Source organism: Centrocercus urophasianus, unplaced genomic scaffold, assembly GCF_019232065.1.
Source record: "Centrocercus urophasianus isolate 14NV4802_14NV808 unplaced genomic scaffold, USGS_Curo_1.0 seq_14, whole genome shotgun sequence".
NCBI classification, from domain to species: Eukaryota; Metazoa; Chordata; class Aves; order Galliformes; family Phasianidae; genus Centrocercus; species Centrocercus urophasianus.
The window spans coordinates 6,838,698-6,851,084 of NW_024884586.1; the positions used below are offsets into that span (position 1 = coordinate 6,838,698).

Genomic DNA, 12,387 nt, shown 5'->3' on the forward strand with positions numbered 1-12,387 from the left:
GAACACAAAGGTTTGTTCCCCTGTCCAAGTGAGTCCTTCAGGGCAGGTTCTGGTTGCTAAAGCATGACCAGGGATCTGCAGCAGACTCAGTCCCAAGAAGCCCTGTGCTCCAGCTAGGAAGTAAGGCTGTGTGCTTGCTCCTTGCAGCTGCCCAGCTCTGCAGCCTCTGCCTTCAGACCCTTCCCTAAGCAGCTTCATTTGTGCCCACCACTCCCTGAGATGCTGCTTGACTTATCTGGGAAGCATAACATTTAAGACCCAAACTGGATGCTGTCCACTACGTGCAAGTGTAGGTTTCTTCCAGATCTCAAATCAGGTGAACCTTTTGAAATGCTGAACACTCAAGCAAACAAACATGTGTTGCCATTATGATGTGATTGATGTTATAAGCTTGATTTCCCAGTGTCTGCTTTAAAGCACAGTTCATGTGTGCAAATCCAATGCATGCATACAGAGGATGTTGTGAACATATTACAAAATTCTTAAGAAGTTGCAATAGTAATCAATCGGGCATTAAAAAAATGAAATTATTAAGTGATGATAATGATTGGATGCTAATAGGATAAAAATATATACATAAGTACAGAAGACTACACTTTTACACAGACAAATCACAAATATTTAGGAGTCTGATTTATCTCTAAAGCCTTCTTGTATCTAACTTTGGATCCTCTTAAGTAGAAGCAGCTGTACCGGTGAGGCAGGAGAACACAAGGTAAACCAGCAACTTGAAATATAACACATTTTGCCCATGTGTCCAGACCTTCTACCTATAATAGATCCTTAGTCACTGGATCGTGGACAGAAGTACTTTCAGTTACACAGAGGCAGCTAAAGAAACCTGCCATACACAGAAGTGCTCATTCAAAGCAAATAAAAGAGTCACTTCGTTTGGTGTAAGCTACCAGAAGACATTTTGAGCTGCAACAATACTTTGTATACTTATTAATTCCCTTGTAAAACGGCAGCCAGGCCAATGCATTACACCACAAGAGGGCACCAAAGCCAAGACTATCATTTTTGTACTTAACCAAGGCTAAAGAGAAGCAACCAGGATCAAAGGTAAAAAGCCTGTGCGCCTAGCTGACGAGAAACTAAAGGGCGAATTGTTCACCAAAACTCGTTTCTGTTAAAGGAAGTGAATGCTGACATAAGAACTCCATCAGGTGCCAGTCAGCACGCCGTCCACTTTCAAGGAGTTTCATTTCACAAGAGCATGATTCAATCTCATTATCTGCTTTCTAGAAAAACAGGGGAAATACATTGTGCTGTTTCCCGGCTGACAGCAGAACAGACCTTCATGCCCACAAATACACAGCATCCCACATCAAAGATCTGCAGACAGGTACTGCCTCACTGGCATTAGAGAAGTTGTTGCCAAGTCTCACTAAAACAGCTGTGTCCACAGCTAAGCTGCTAACACTGGCATAACTATTCTGCTTCTGAGACCATTCCCAACATGCAATTGACCTAAAGAGAACAAAATTAAAGACAGAAAAGACACAATCAGCATATTCTCTGTCACCAGTTAGTTGTCTTCATACCAGCAAGTAATTTGATATTGAATACTGGGCCTGACTAGTCTAACAACGTTAGATAATTTTTGTAGAATACACAAGAATTTCCACCTTGTGTAATGAACCCAAGTACCACGTCATCTCCTATCCACTCTCTACTCTCTCACAGAACATCAAGCATTCAAACAGAAATGAAAATGACAACCTGCATCACCAGCTTCTCTCTTTGTTCTGATGCAGATTTCAATGGACCAGAGGATTCGTACTTTGGAGCCTGCATAAAAGTCAGCCATAAGGTACAACCTGCATATACAACTTCTTCTAATCAGCTAAGTGAATGCTAGAGACTGCAGGTGTAATCATCACATGCAAGCTCTTCTGTTGTTAAAAGCAGACACATGATACAGAAAAATGGCTGTTGAGCTTAACTGTGGAAAGTAAGTCAAGCAATAAATGAAGTTATTCTTGAGATTGTTCTCTGGAAGTTGCTCAGGGCACACCTGCAGCCTCTCACACAGCAAGTGCATCACTATAGCACTGACAGAGTAGTAGGGACTGCCAGATGAAAATGTAATACTGTTCTTCTTTCTCTCACAAAAAGGGCATTTCCAAATGCAAACTATACACTGCTGCACTAATGGAAGTAACATGGTGAATGACAACTGGTGGGCAAATAAAACCATGCCATTCATAATGGGAAAATTGGAACATCGCCTCAGAACTCAGGGGGAAAAACAAAGTCTGAGCACAAGCACCATAATTTACTGCAGTCTTGACAAAAGATGCCAATAAGTTCAGCAACCAGTTGTACAAATCCAAGTTTCTGAGCCAAGATGCAAGCAGCCATATAATTCATGCTCAGCAGGACCACATCATTTGCTACATATGGACCACTGCTGGAGTAAGGCCTAACAGACAAGCACAGACCTTACTTAAAGGGAGATTCCATGGGCAGATGTACAGGCATAGCTGTTTTCTCATTAGTTAGGTACTTCCATCACTGTGTTTTGGTATTTTGTTCAGCACACTGTATGAATCAGTAATATCTTAATTCTCATCATCTTTAAGAAGCAAATACCAACACCTTGTCAAAAATGAGGCTGCAAAGGCTCAGCAAAAAGACAGCCAAGTGTAGTAGTAAACCAGTCCTCCTCTGCAGAAATGTATCCAAAAATTAATCATCATTTAGTATAGAAGAAAAAGCAGCTGCTGAGCATTCCTTAAACCTAAAGATTCCTTAAGAAAGAAAAAAAAAAGATAACATCTGGAAGAAGGGAATTAACAAAACCTCTCTCTCTAATCAAAACTAGTATATTCACTATTTCGGAGAACTACTTTTCAGAAAGTCTCCTGAATTATTCTACAGATATACTACTTTTTTTTTTTTTCCCCCCCAATGGCCTCATTTTTTTTCCTTATGATATGACACCCCAGAGATGTATTCGTGTTCCAAGTTCCTGGGGATAGCAGACAGCCTTTTGTCACACCACCAGGCAGTCTGCAGAGCTCCCACTCCTTGCCAAATTCCAGTCAATGGGATTCCACAGCACTTCTGAAGTAAAATACACCCATAACTGCATTGCTGGATCACAGCCAGCGTATTTAGCACCATCCTAAATTGCATTCTGTGGTTGTAACAATAGATTTATCATCCATATGGCACTGCACAGGCTCAAATCCCAGTTTCAAAAAAAGTCAGGAACCTAATCTCTACAAATCCAGTGGATTAGCTCTGCACTCAGGGTAGGTGCTACACTTCACATGCAAAGGAAGAACTAATTGTCACTTCTGACACGATTTTACTATTTCTGTGTAACTCCAATAACTGGTATGTTCAGCAGTACTTAAATAAACAGGTTGCTTTATTTTTTTTTTTTTAATATAAAGAACTTTTTCTGATGGCCAAAGCTATCAGTGGACATCCCATTCTCATCATCTCACTTTAGATTTGATATAGAAAGAATGCTGTAATAGGATTGCAGTTTTAGTCTATTCTTATCTAATAAATAAGACTTAGATAGGAGAATTTGGGTCTATATTTTCAGGCCTCCTCTCTATACATTTGCAAGACCTGAAGGACACCAGTGAAGAGGAAATGGGCTGCAGAGTAAGTGATGACTTCACAAACTTTGGGGCTATGATTTATAACACAGGAAAACAAAGCAAGTGCCATTAAAACAAACAAATATAAAAAAAAAATAAGGAACTTCTGAGGTTTCACTAACAACTTCCTGCTGCAATTGACACACCTGCAAGTTCTCATCACAATAGTAAACAAGAACATTATTCTTTACTGAGCGCAATATTGTTTTTATGGATGCATACATGCATATACAGATTAAATAAGAGAATTATAAAGCCTGTAATGTTTTATGAAATAAGAGAATAGAGGTTCTTTGTACTGTATAATTTCAGACCTCACGTACACATGCTAGGATTCAGCACACAGCCATACACTTTCCCTCTTCCTCTCCATAAATTGGGGTTCTGCCATTCCCACAGCTGTGCCCTCCTGCTATAGCCTGCCATCTTTCACGTCCTCTTCCAATACCACTTCTTAGGCTTTTCCAGTGTCAGTGAAAGTAACTTTCTTTTCTGCTACAGAACCAGGAGAACAAAGCATCAGGAAGAGTGTAGCACTGTGAAGATGCAGAACAGAGATTTTTGCTGCCACCTGCATTAAGCTGCTGATGCCAAACAAGCCAACAGTAGGTGAGCATTCCCACTACCACAGAGCTCTTCACACACCTGTGGCTGAGTCCTGACACCTGTAACCACTTCCATCAGCAGCAGCAGATCATGCCTCTCATCCATGCAGGCACCACATGCTGCAGGCCTGAGCCCAGGCTTCTCTGTGCTCAGTTACAAGCTGGCCACGTGCCTGCAGAGTATGGCTGTTCCAGAGCTATGGTACAAACCAGGCTTCACAAACAGCAGAAAGCCCTGCATACAAGTGCTTAGCCTGAGAAAGTACAGATCTTTCATCTCCCACAACCCACTGCTCATTTACCCTCATCTCCAAGAGAGGAAGCAGAGTGATGAGGGGTTCAGTTTTTCCATCAGCTCTGATCTCTCTCTCAGATTTCAGGGCCAAGCAGTCCTTGCAGATGAGGCGATAGCTGTGAAGTCACTCACAGGCCAGTCCCGGGTTACCAAGCAGCATCTGCCTGCACCACAGCTACTGCATCACTTGGTGCCCTCAAAATACTTACTTTGTGGTTAACTTATATCTAGCAGTGCTACATTTACACTAACCCCAGGAATTCATACTTCTTCACGTGCCTACAAAACCACTATTTACACAGCGCAGACACTGACACAAGGCAGCAGACGGTTTCTTTTGGGGACTCCGTTTCCACTGAATTACAAGGCAAGTCATTCCTCCTCAAGCAGCCAGCACTGCTGCCCTAGGACAAATAGCAGCAAATAGCAGCCTAGCAGATTTCACAGCTGTCTTTTTAACTCTGCTTTTACTAACACTGCGTAGCTCGCAGAGCCATAGCCAGGAGCTTTTGCAGCGCGTGTCAGAGAGCTAACCACTAAGCAGAAAAGCACAGACACAGGTATACAGACAATTACATGAAAGAGGCTATGTAGGTAGCTGTGCATGGATCAGCTTTTGTGTAGAACATTTACACAGAAGAATCACACAGCTGATAAGTAAACATAAGCAGCTAGTATGCACACTGTTTTTAGAAACATACAGAAAATACATGCAAAATGTATCAAGAGATCAGGGTGGAATTATCTTTGACTATTCCAGGACACACATCAACTTTTAGAACAGATCCAGACTATTTTTCAGTAGTTTGTGGTTCCCTGCCTTCAGTTGCTTCATTTTTCCCCAGATTTATCTGGTTTTAGAACATTACTGTGCCCTTTCTGTGGTTTGATATAATGTGCAGGAGGTTCAGTGGAACAGTTAACCAGTTAGTGCGAGGGAGCAATGCTCATTTTGTAAATGTCACGTGTAGGAGGACTGATAAAGCCTTACAAAATATGTCCAGGGATACAACATGGAACATTTGAAAATAAGGTCCATGAGACAAGCTAGAAGTACTTACCAGACTAATAGCCTCACACACACACAAACATCATCATCAAAACAAGTATTTAAATGTGGGCAAGTTTTTCCTCTTGCAGTGTTTTGTGCATACTCTCAGTGGGGGTCTTCCTATGAAAAGGGAAAAACTTGTTGGTAGACCCTAAACTAAGCTGAAATCTCAAGAACATTTAATGGATAAGAACAGAGATAGAAAATCTAAAATGCTACAAATCCAACTTGAGCTCTACCCCTTCAGAAAGGGGATCAGTGTTTCCCCTGTTCAGCGGGGCACAGAGGCTGATTCAAGTCTGCTCTCTCATTTCTAACAATTTTTAAATGTTACAGCTATCAAGTTTTGAGGGCATCCAACTATCAGTCTCTCTACGTACAGGAAATATTGTTTTAGATTGTAACTGCAGTATTTGTGCTTCTTTTTAGTCAGGAAGTCAATGTCTGGTTTTAGGTTATCTCATCTATGTCTTTGGTAGCACTCTGCCTAACTCTTCTTCTTGATTCTTTTGAGGCTTACATAGACAATTAGTTTTTTAGACTGTGAACACAAATGGTGTCAGAAGGAGATTTTCATGCAGCTTGAAAAGTGTTACTGCAGTGAAGATTTAGATGCACAACTTCAGATAAGACATATACTTGTAGAAGAACAATATACAGAAGAAAACTGGAAAATTACCCTTTGAAATCTGGGCTAGAAATGTTTCACACTATCATGGAAATGTTAGATTTCCTAAAATATCTCCTACACTGTGAGAGAACAAAAGAAGAGACAGCACACAGACTAACCTGCCATTGTGTTCATCATGCTGCCAGCCCTCTCGGGTTCAGATTGCCCTTCATTCCTTGCGAGCGCCCTGAAGCTTAGCAGTGTTGCAGTGAACCTCTCAATCTCTCTCTCTCACTATTCCTTTCAGCACAAAGAACTGAATATTCCTTCAAGAACTGCTTGGAGTACCAGGCTCCTGTATCACAGCACCTGACTCTCAATCATCAGCTTCTACACCAAAGACAAAGGTTCACTCATTGCCATTAGTTCTGCTCCATTCTAGGTCAGAAAAACAGTTACTCACTTTATCTTCTCGAAGGTTTGTTTGTTTGTTTTTGCCTGGAAGGGCTTGTATTACTACAAGTTAACACAAATCCCTAACCACCTCATGCATTACTGTGTAGTCATCTCCATGTTACAATTAGGCAAAAATTCATACTGATCTGTATCAAGTCACTGTGGCTAGGCACAAGGCCTTTCTTGCTCTTTCACTCAATTTTGAGATTGCTTGAGGACAAGAATTCTAATATAGTAGAAGTTAGAAAGAGAACAGGCAGAATTTGTCAAATACAGAACAGATGATAGCAGAGAGGAAAGAATTCTAGATCACAAATAGCACTGGCAGAAAGCTAACACAAGATGGAAATTTACTTTATGGGATCATCATCAAGGTATGAAGTCAAGTACAAATCTCAAGTCGATGCTTTCAAACGTGAGGTAATCAGATAAGGCTGCTTTAAACAAAATAATCAGGATTTCACAGTGCAGAGAAAACTTTCATCCTTAATGAAATTCACATGCATAAAATCAATGCATTCAGGATCTTTAGGCTGCACTCTTAAGCAAGCCTGAAAAGACTGATTCTTTAAGGGCTCTAAGCCATAAGAGCACAGCACAGTATACTATGGAAGGCCAATAAGGATTCAGTTACACAAGCACCAGGCATCAGAGGTCCTCCATTAAAATTAAAAAAAAAAAAAAAAAGTGCTTATTTCTAAAAACAAAGCAGCCTGGTGAAGGTGCGTGATTCAAATTAAGTTCTTAATTCATCCCCCTCCAAACTTTCAGGTGACTTTTAATAATGATTTCAAATGTACTTTTCTCTCTTGAAATATGGCTGTGAACCTTCTAATTCTTGAAAGAAATTTGCTTAGCCACTGCATTAGCTGTGCTGCCTAGTTCAGCTAACTTGCCTAGGAGAGAATCATACATGCATTTTAATTTGGCTCTGTGTCCACAAAATAGGGAAATATTACAACAAAAAATCACCGCAGCACAGAATGAGAAGAGACCAGCAACCTACACTAAAAGTAGCCAAAGACGGAAAAAAATCTGCAAGAAAACAAGTACCTTAGTCCTAATAACAAAACAAACAAACAAACAAGCCACCAACTCAAAAAGCCAGAGACGTAAACCTCTGGCCCCGCAGATTCCTTTCGTGGAGTTTCTTTAAGGACTTGTCTTATCTTTTTTGGCTTTGTTCTTGAGGCAGGGGAAGGAAGGAGGGGCACAGCCCCTTCCCATCTTCCAGGCTCTCTACAACATGAGGCTGCATTGCAGAGGAAAGTATGCCTGTACTGCTGCAGAGAAGAATGATTCTCTTCAGGAACTAGATATAACAGTTTCCTGTCCAATGAACACTTCCTCCCTTATGTCCTACATAGGTCAAGCCAGCAGACAGATCACTATTCTCAGCTGTCACTTGCCATCAGAAAACCTCAAACAGATAAACAAAGTGTGAATACTTTGTTTGCATTACCTTAGGGCTATCAGATGGAGTTTCCTGTTAATACATATTTGTTCCAACTGTAAGGCAAAGTACAGTTGGTGCTTCCTGAAGGAAACAATGGCATAATTTTTAACCATCTCCTTGACTTCTTGTCATAGAAATACTATCTTCTAGCTCTGGCATGGGAAAGTAGTTTTGTTGTACAAGGCAAATAATATACAATACATGGTAGTCTAATACTAATAAAAACAAGTTAGCTATACAGCTAATAAGAAGGTTTCTATCACACTTACTTGGCCCTTATGGGAGATTAGAGTCTGTAAAAATAATTTAAATTACGGGCAGCATACCAAAGCACAAAGGACACAATGAATCAAAAGTCATTTAGGACACAGCACCAGAATTATTGCAGGAAAGGCCTTGGCAAAGGGTATGATTGCAGTAGAAATGCAAACCAGATGTCAAGGTGCTTCAAGAGGAAAGGTTAACTGCCCACAAAAGCCATGTTATTGCATCCTGCAGCAGGGTATTGGTTCCTCTGAGAACAGGCACGGCTGAACAGGAAAAAGACGATAGGTGCGGTGTAAGAAGCTGGAAAAAATAGAAGCACATGACTTGAGCTATTAACCACCAGACTGCAAAAGCTGCACCAGCACTTCTCAGACAGTTTGTTACAAGCTTCCAATATGCCTGATCGCAAAAAAAAAAAAGCAACAAAAGCTACTGAAGGAACAAGTGCACATTCCCAATTGGGAAAAGAGGTCAACCAGTACTAAAAACCTAAAGCACTTTTGCAATTGTTTTCATAGGCACATTAGACTTGGCAAGATAAAAACATGTGCTAGTGCTCTTACTTGAAGTCTAGAAAAGTACAAGCGAGAATAGTGTAAAACAGGGAAATATTTTGTTATTCTTATGGCTTGACAAAACGGTACAGAACAACAAAAAAAATAATCTGATTTTCACAGCGTTTTTGCTTGGAATAACTCTCACTGGCCGAAAGAGCAAGGAAAAAAACCTTTAGGAAACAGAGTTGGCATGCTGTTCTCATCCTCTACACAACCAGGTTTACCCACGACTTGTAGCAGCCCATCATTCAAAGCAAGACCCTGAAATGTATCTCCCAAAAGAGTTCATCTGCTGTGTTTTACTTGCAGCTCTAACACTGCCCATTTCACGGTGAACACCAAATTCCACCTATGTTTGGTTTTAAGCATGCATTCAAGCCAAAGAGGAGCTCAAGCATCATAGAATCACAGAAGCATGGCCTGCTATGCATCTGAAAAGCCAAGTCTTCTGGTGTCAGTGCCAGCAGAACAGTTGGTAAACCATCACTGCAAATGGCCGTGCAGAGTTAACAGCCACAAGCGCAAGCAAAGCACGTGCAGCAGATACGCTTGGCTCTGAGGCCAACGAACACTCCAAGTCACCCCAGAAGCACAGTGCCAGGAGAGAATGCTGCAAAGTTTCTCTGAGGGAAACCACACTATACTCTTGGGTGTTCCCAGAGTGCAGGCAGAGCAAATTTGTATTTGAGGCTCAACTACCCATATTGCTTACAAAGTGCTGCAGCCAAGGTGGGAGCCAGGCATCTGCCTTATTTTACACAATAAGTAGACCTGGGCATGAACAAACATGAGTTGCAAGCACAGACTTAGGACAATAGATAAGTTGCACACCACAGCTGAAAGCAAACATTTTGTTCTTACTGCAACACAGAACTTTCCTTTAATTATCATCCCATTCTGAGTAAGTTTTCATTTTAGTATGAAAGGAGGGTGGAAGATAGGAGAGGCGTGTTCTGAAAACTGAGTGCTACAGTACCAGCAAAACTTGTTTTCAAGGTGCAGTTTTATACAGCCAACGAGGGCTCTCTAGAGCTCTACATGAAAAGCATAAAAGCAGAATCAAGGCAGCATTTTAAATAACATAATATCCAAATACAAATAGAAGGATGCAAAAGAACTCTCTACTTTCGTGCAAAACCCAGCTTCTGAAAGACTACCAGACATAAGCCATTGCTTTGCTGTTACCAGCCCTATCAGTAAGTTTCCTAAATAGAATCTCATTTACCAAAAAAAAAAGCTGCTCTTATTGCAGCTTCTCTTCTCATTTCTTAATTACTTTCACAACAGCTATACTACAAATCACTTTCCCACTTAAAAGGACACTGTACTGTGCCTCCTAAAATATATGCATCTGATTTGCATGCTGAAGAGAGGATGCTGCAATAAGCAAGATGTGTTCTTAGAGAACAAAAGACAGCTATAAATTTGGTAAATAGCTGTAAGTCTCCACAAAATTGCAGTGGGCAGGTATGGCTACACAGCTCCTTTTTGTTATTCTTTTTGTTGTTAATGTTGTTGTGGTGGTCTAAGAGTATAATACTGCAGAAAAACAGAAGCTGGGTCAGCTTCTCAGCTCAGAATTAGAGCTTATTTAGAAAGCAGCTTCTAGCCAAGTAAGAATGGTGTCCTACCCCCAGAGGAGAAAAACAAGGCAGAAGAAATGAAACAATATCTCCATGATTTAGGAGGCAGACAGCACCCCAGTGTTGTACAGCTGATCTATGGGTGCACAAAAACTTTCAGGAACACAAATCACAGAATCACAGAATCACCCAGGTTGGAAGGGACCTCAAGGATCATGTAGTTCCAACCCCCCTGCCTAGCAGGGCCACCAAACACACACATTCAGATCAGGTTGCCCAGGACCCCGTCCAACCTGGCCTTGAACACGTCCAAGGACGGGGCATCCACAACCTCCCTGGGCAGCCCGTTCCAGGGCCTAACCACTCTCCTTGTAAAGAACTTCCCCCTAACATCCAACCTAAATCTTCCCTCCCTCAACTTGGATCCATTTCCCCTAGTCCTGCTGTTGTCAGCCCTTTTGAAGAGTTTACTCCCCTCCTGGGTGTAGGCTCCCTTCAGGTATTGATAGGCTGCAATGAGGTCACCCCGCAGCCTTCTCTTCTCCAGGCTGAACAAGCCCAACTCCCTCAGCCTGTCCTCATAGGGGAGGTGCTCCAGCCCCCTGATCATCTTAGTCGCCCTCCTCTGGACCCTTTCCAAAATCTCAATGTCTTTCTTGTACTGAGGGCTCCACACCTGCACACAGAACTCCAGATGGGGCCTCACAAGAGCCGAGTAGAGAGGGACGATCACCTCCCTGTCCCTGCTGACCACCCCTCTCCTGATGGAGCCCAGGATCCCATTTGCCTTTCGAGCTGCCAGAGCGCACTGCTGGCTCATGTTCAGTCTCTCGTCCATCAGGACCCCCAGGTCCTTCTCTGCCGAGCTGCTCTCAAGGACCACTCCTCCCAGCCTGTACGGGTGCCTGGGGTTCTTCCGGCCCAAATGCAAAACCTTGCACTTTGCCGTGTTGAACCTCATTAGGTTCACCCGAGCCCAGCCCTCCAGCCTGTCGGGCTGGAGCTTAATCCTTACATGTCCCACAAGGAAACAACTACGTCATCAGTTCAATGAAAATCCTCTGTGCCGGGAAGTCAACATTGACATTTCTAATATAAATATACCCAGATTTAAGTATACAAATGGGGAAGAAATAATCATACTCTGTGCTACTGACCTGGATACTGACTCCGAACCATTCCCATCACTACCAAAGCAGTGTCAGGCCTGAGCAACTCTGGCCTACCCCACCCAACCTCCCAAATGCCATCCACGCTCCTTTCTCCTGATACAACAGCATCTGAAAGAGGCTATCATCAGTGCCAGAAGGTAAGATGAAGACCGTGAGAAAGATTTGAAGCTGGGATAAGTATTCTCAAAGCCATTTTAATTATGACCCTCTCCTTTAATTACTTCTATCTGCAGATGACAGGTGCTTTCAGAGAATTCAGTATTGCCTTTTCTTTTTTAGCAAGTTGATAACATAAAATAGGGTCTTTATAGATAGAAGTGGAAAAAAATGAGGCAAACTCTCAGGCATTAAATGGAAGATTCATGGGGCTTAGAGCTTCTCTGCCTTCCTAGCCATATCCACCAAAGTACCAATTTGGGAAAAGAAAAAAAGGACTAAGTTCTAACAGGGTAGTAGAAGAAAGCAGTGTAACTAAGATCCAAATCCTCTTCCCCTGAGAAAAAGTAACATCAAAAGAAAAGTGTACAGAGCTGAATATTGGCTTCAGTGCTTTGGAAACAATGGCTGCAATGTTGGAATATCATCAGATTTGTGCCAGGTGAGTACCACGAACGCTAGAAGAAAAGCATCCTTGGATTGAAACTCCCCCTGAAGTTTGTTGTGCTATCCTCTTCCCCTGAGCTTGAAAAGAATTGTTCCAAAGCTGCACCACGTT

At 42.0% G+C, this 12,387-nt stretch overlaps 1 protein-coding gene across 1 annotated transcript in view; it reads right to left on the minus strand.

Annotated features, from left to right (window-relative positions):
- The window catches only part of KCNQ1 (potassium voltage-gated channel subfamily Q member 1), a 330,046-nt gene that overhangs the window by 286,684 nt on the left and 30,975 nt on the right, over positions 1 to 12,387 (minus strand). The gene's annotated exons all lie outside the window — the stretch shown is intronic.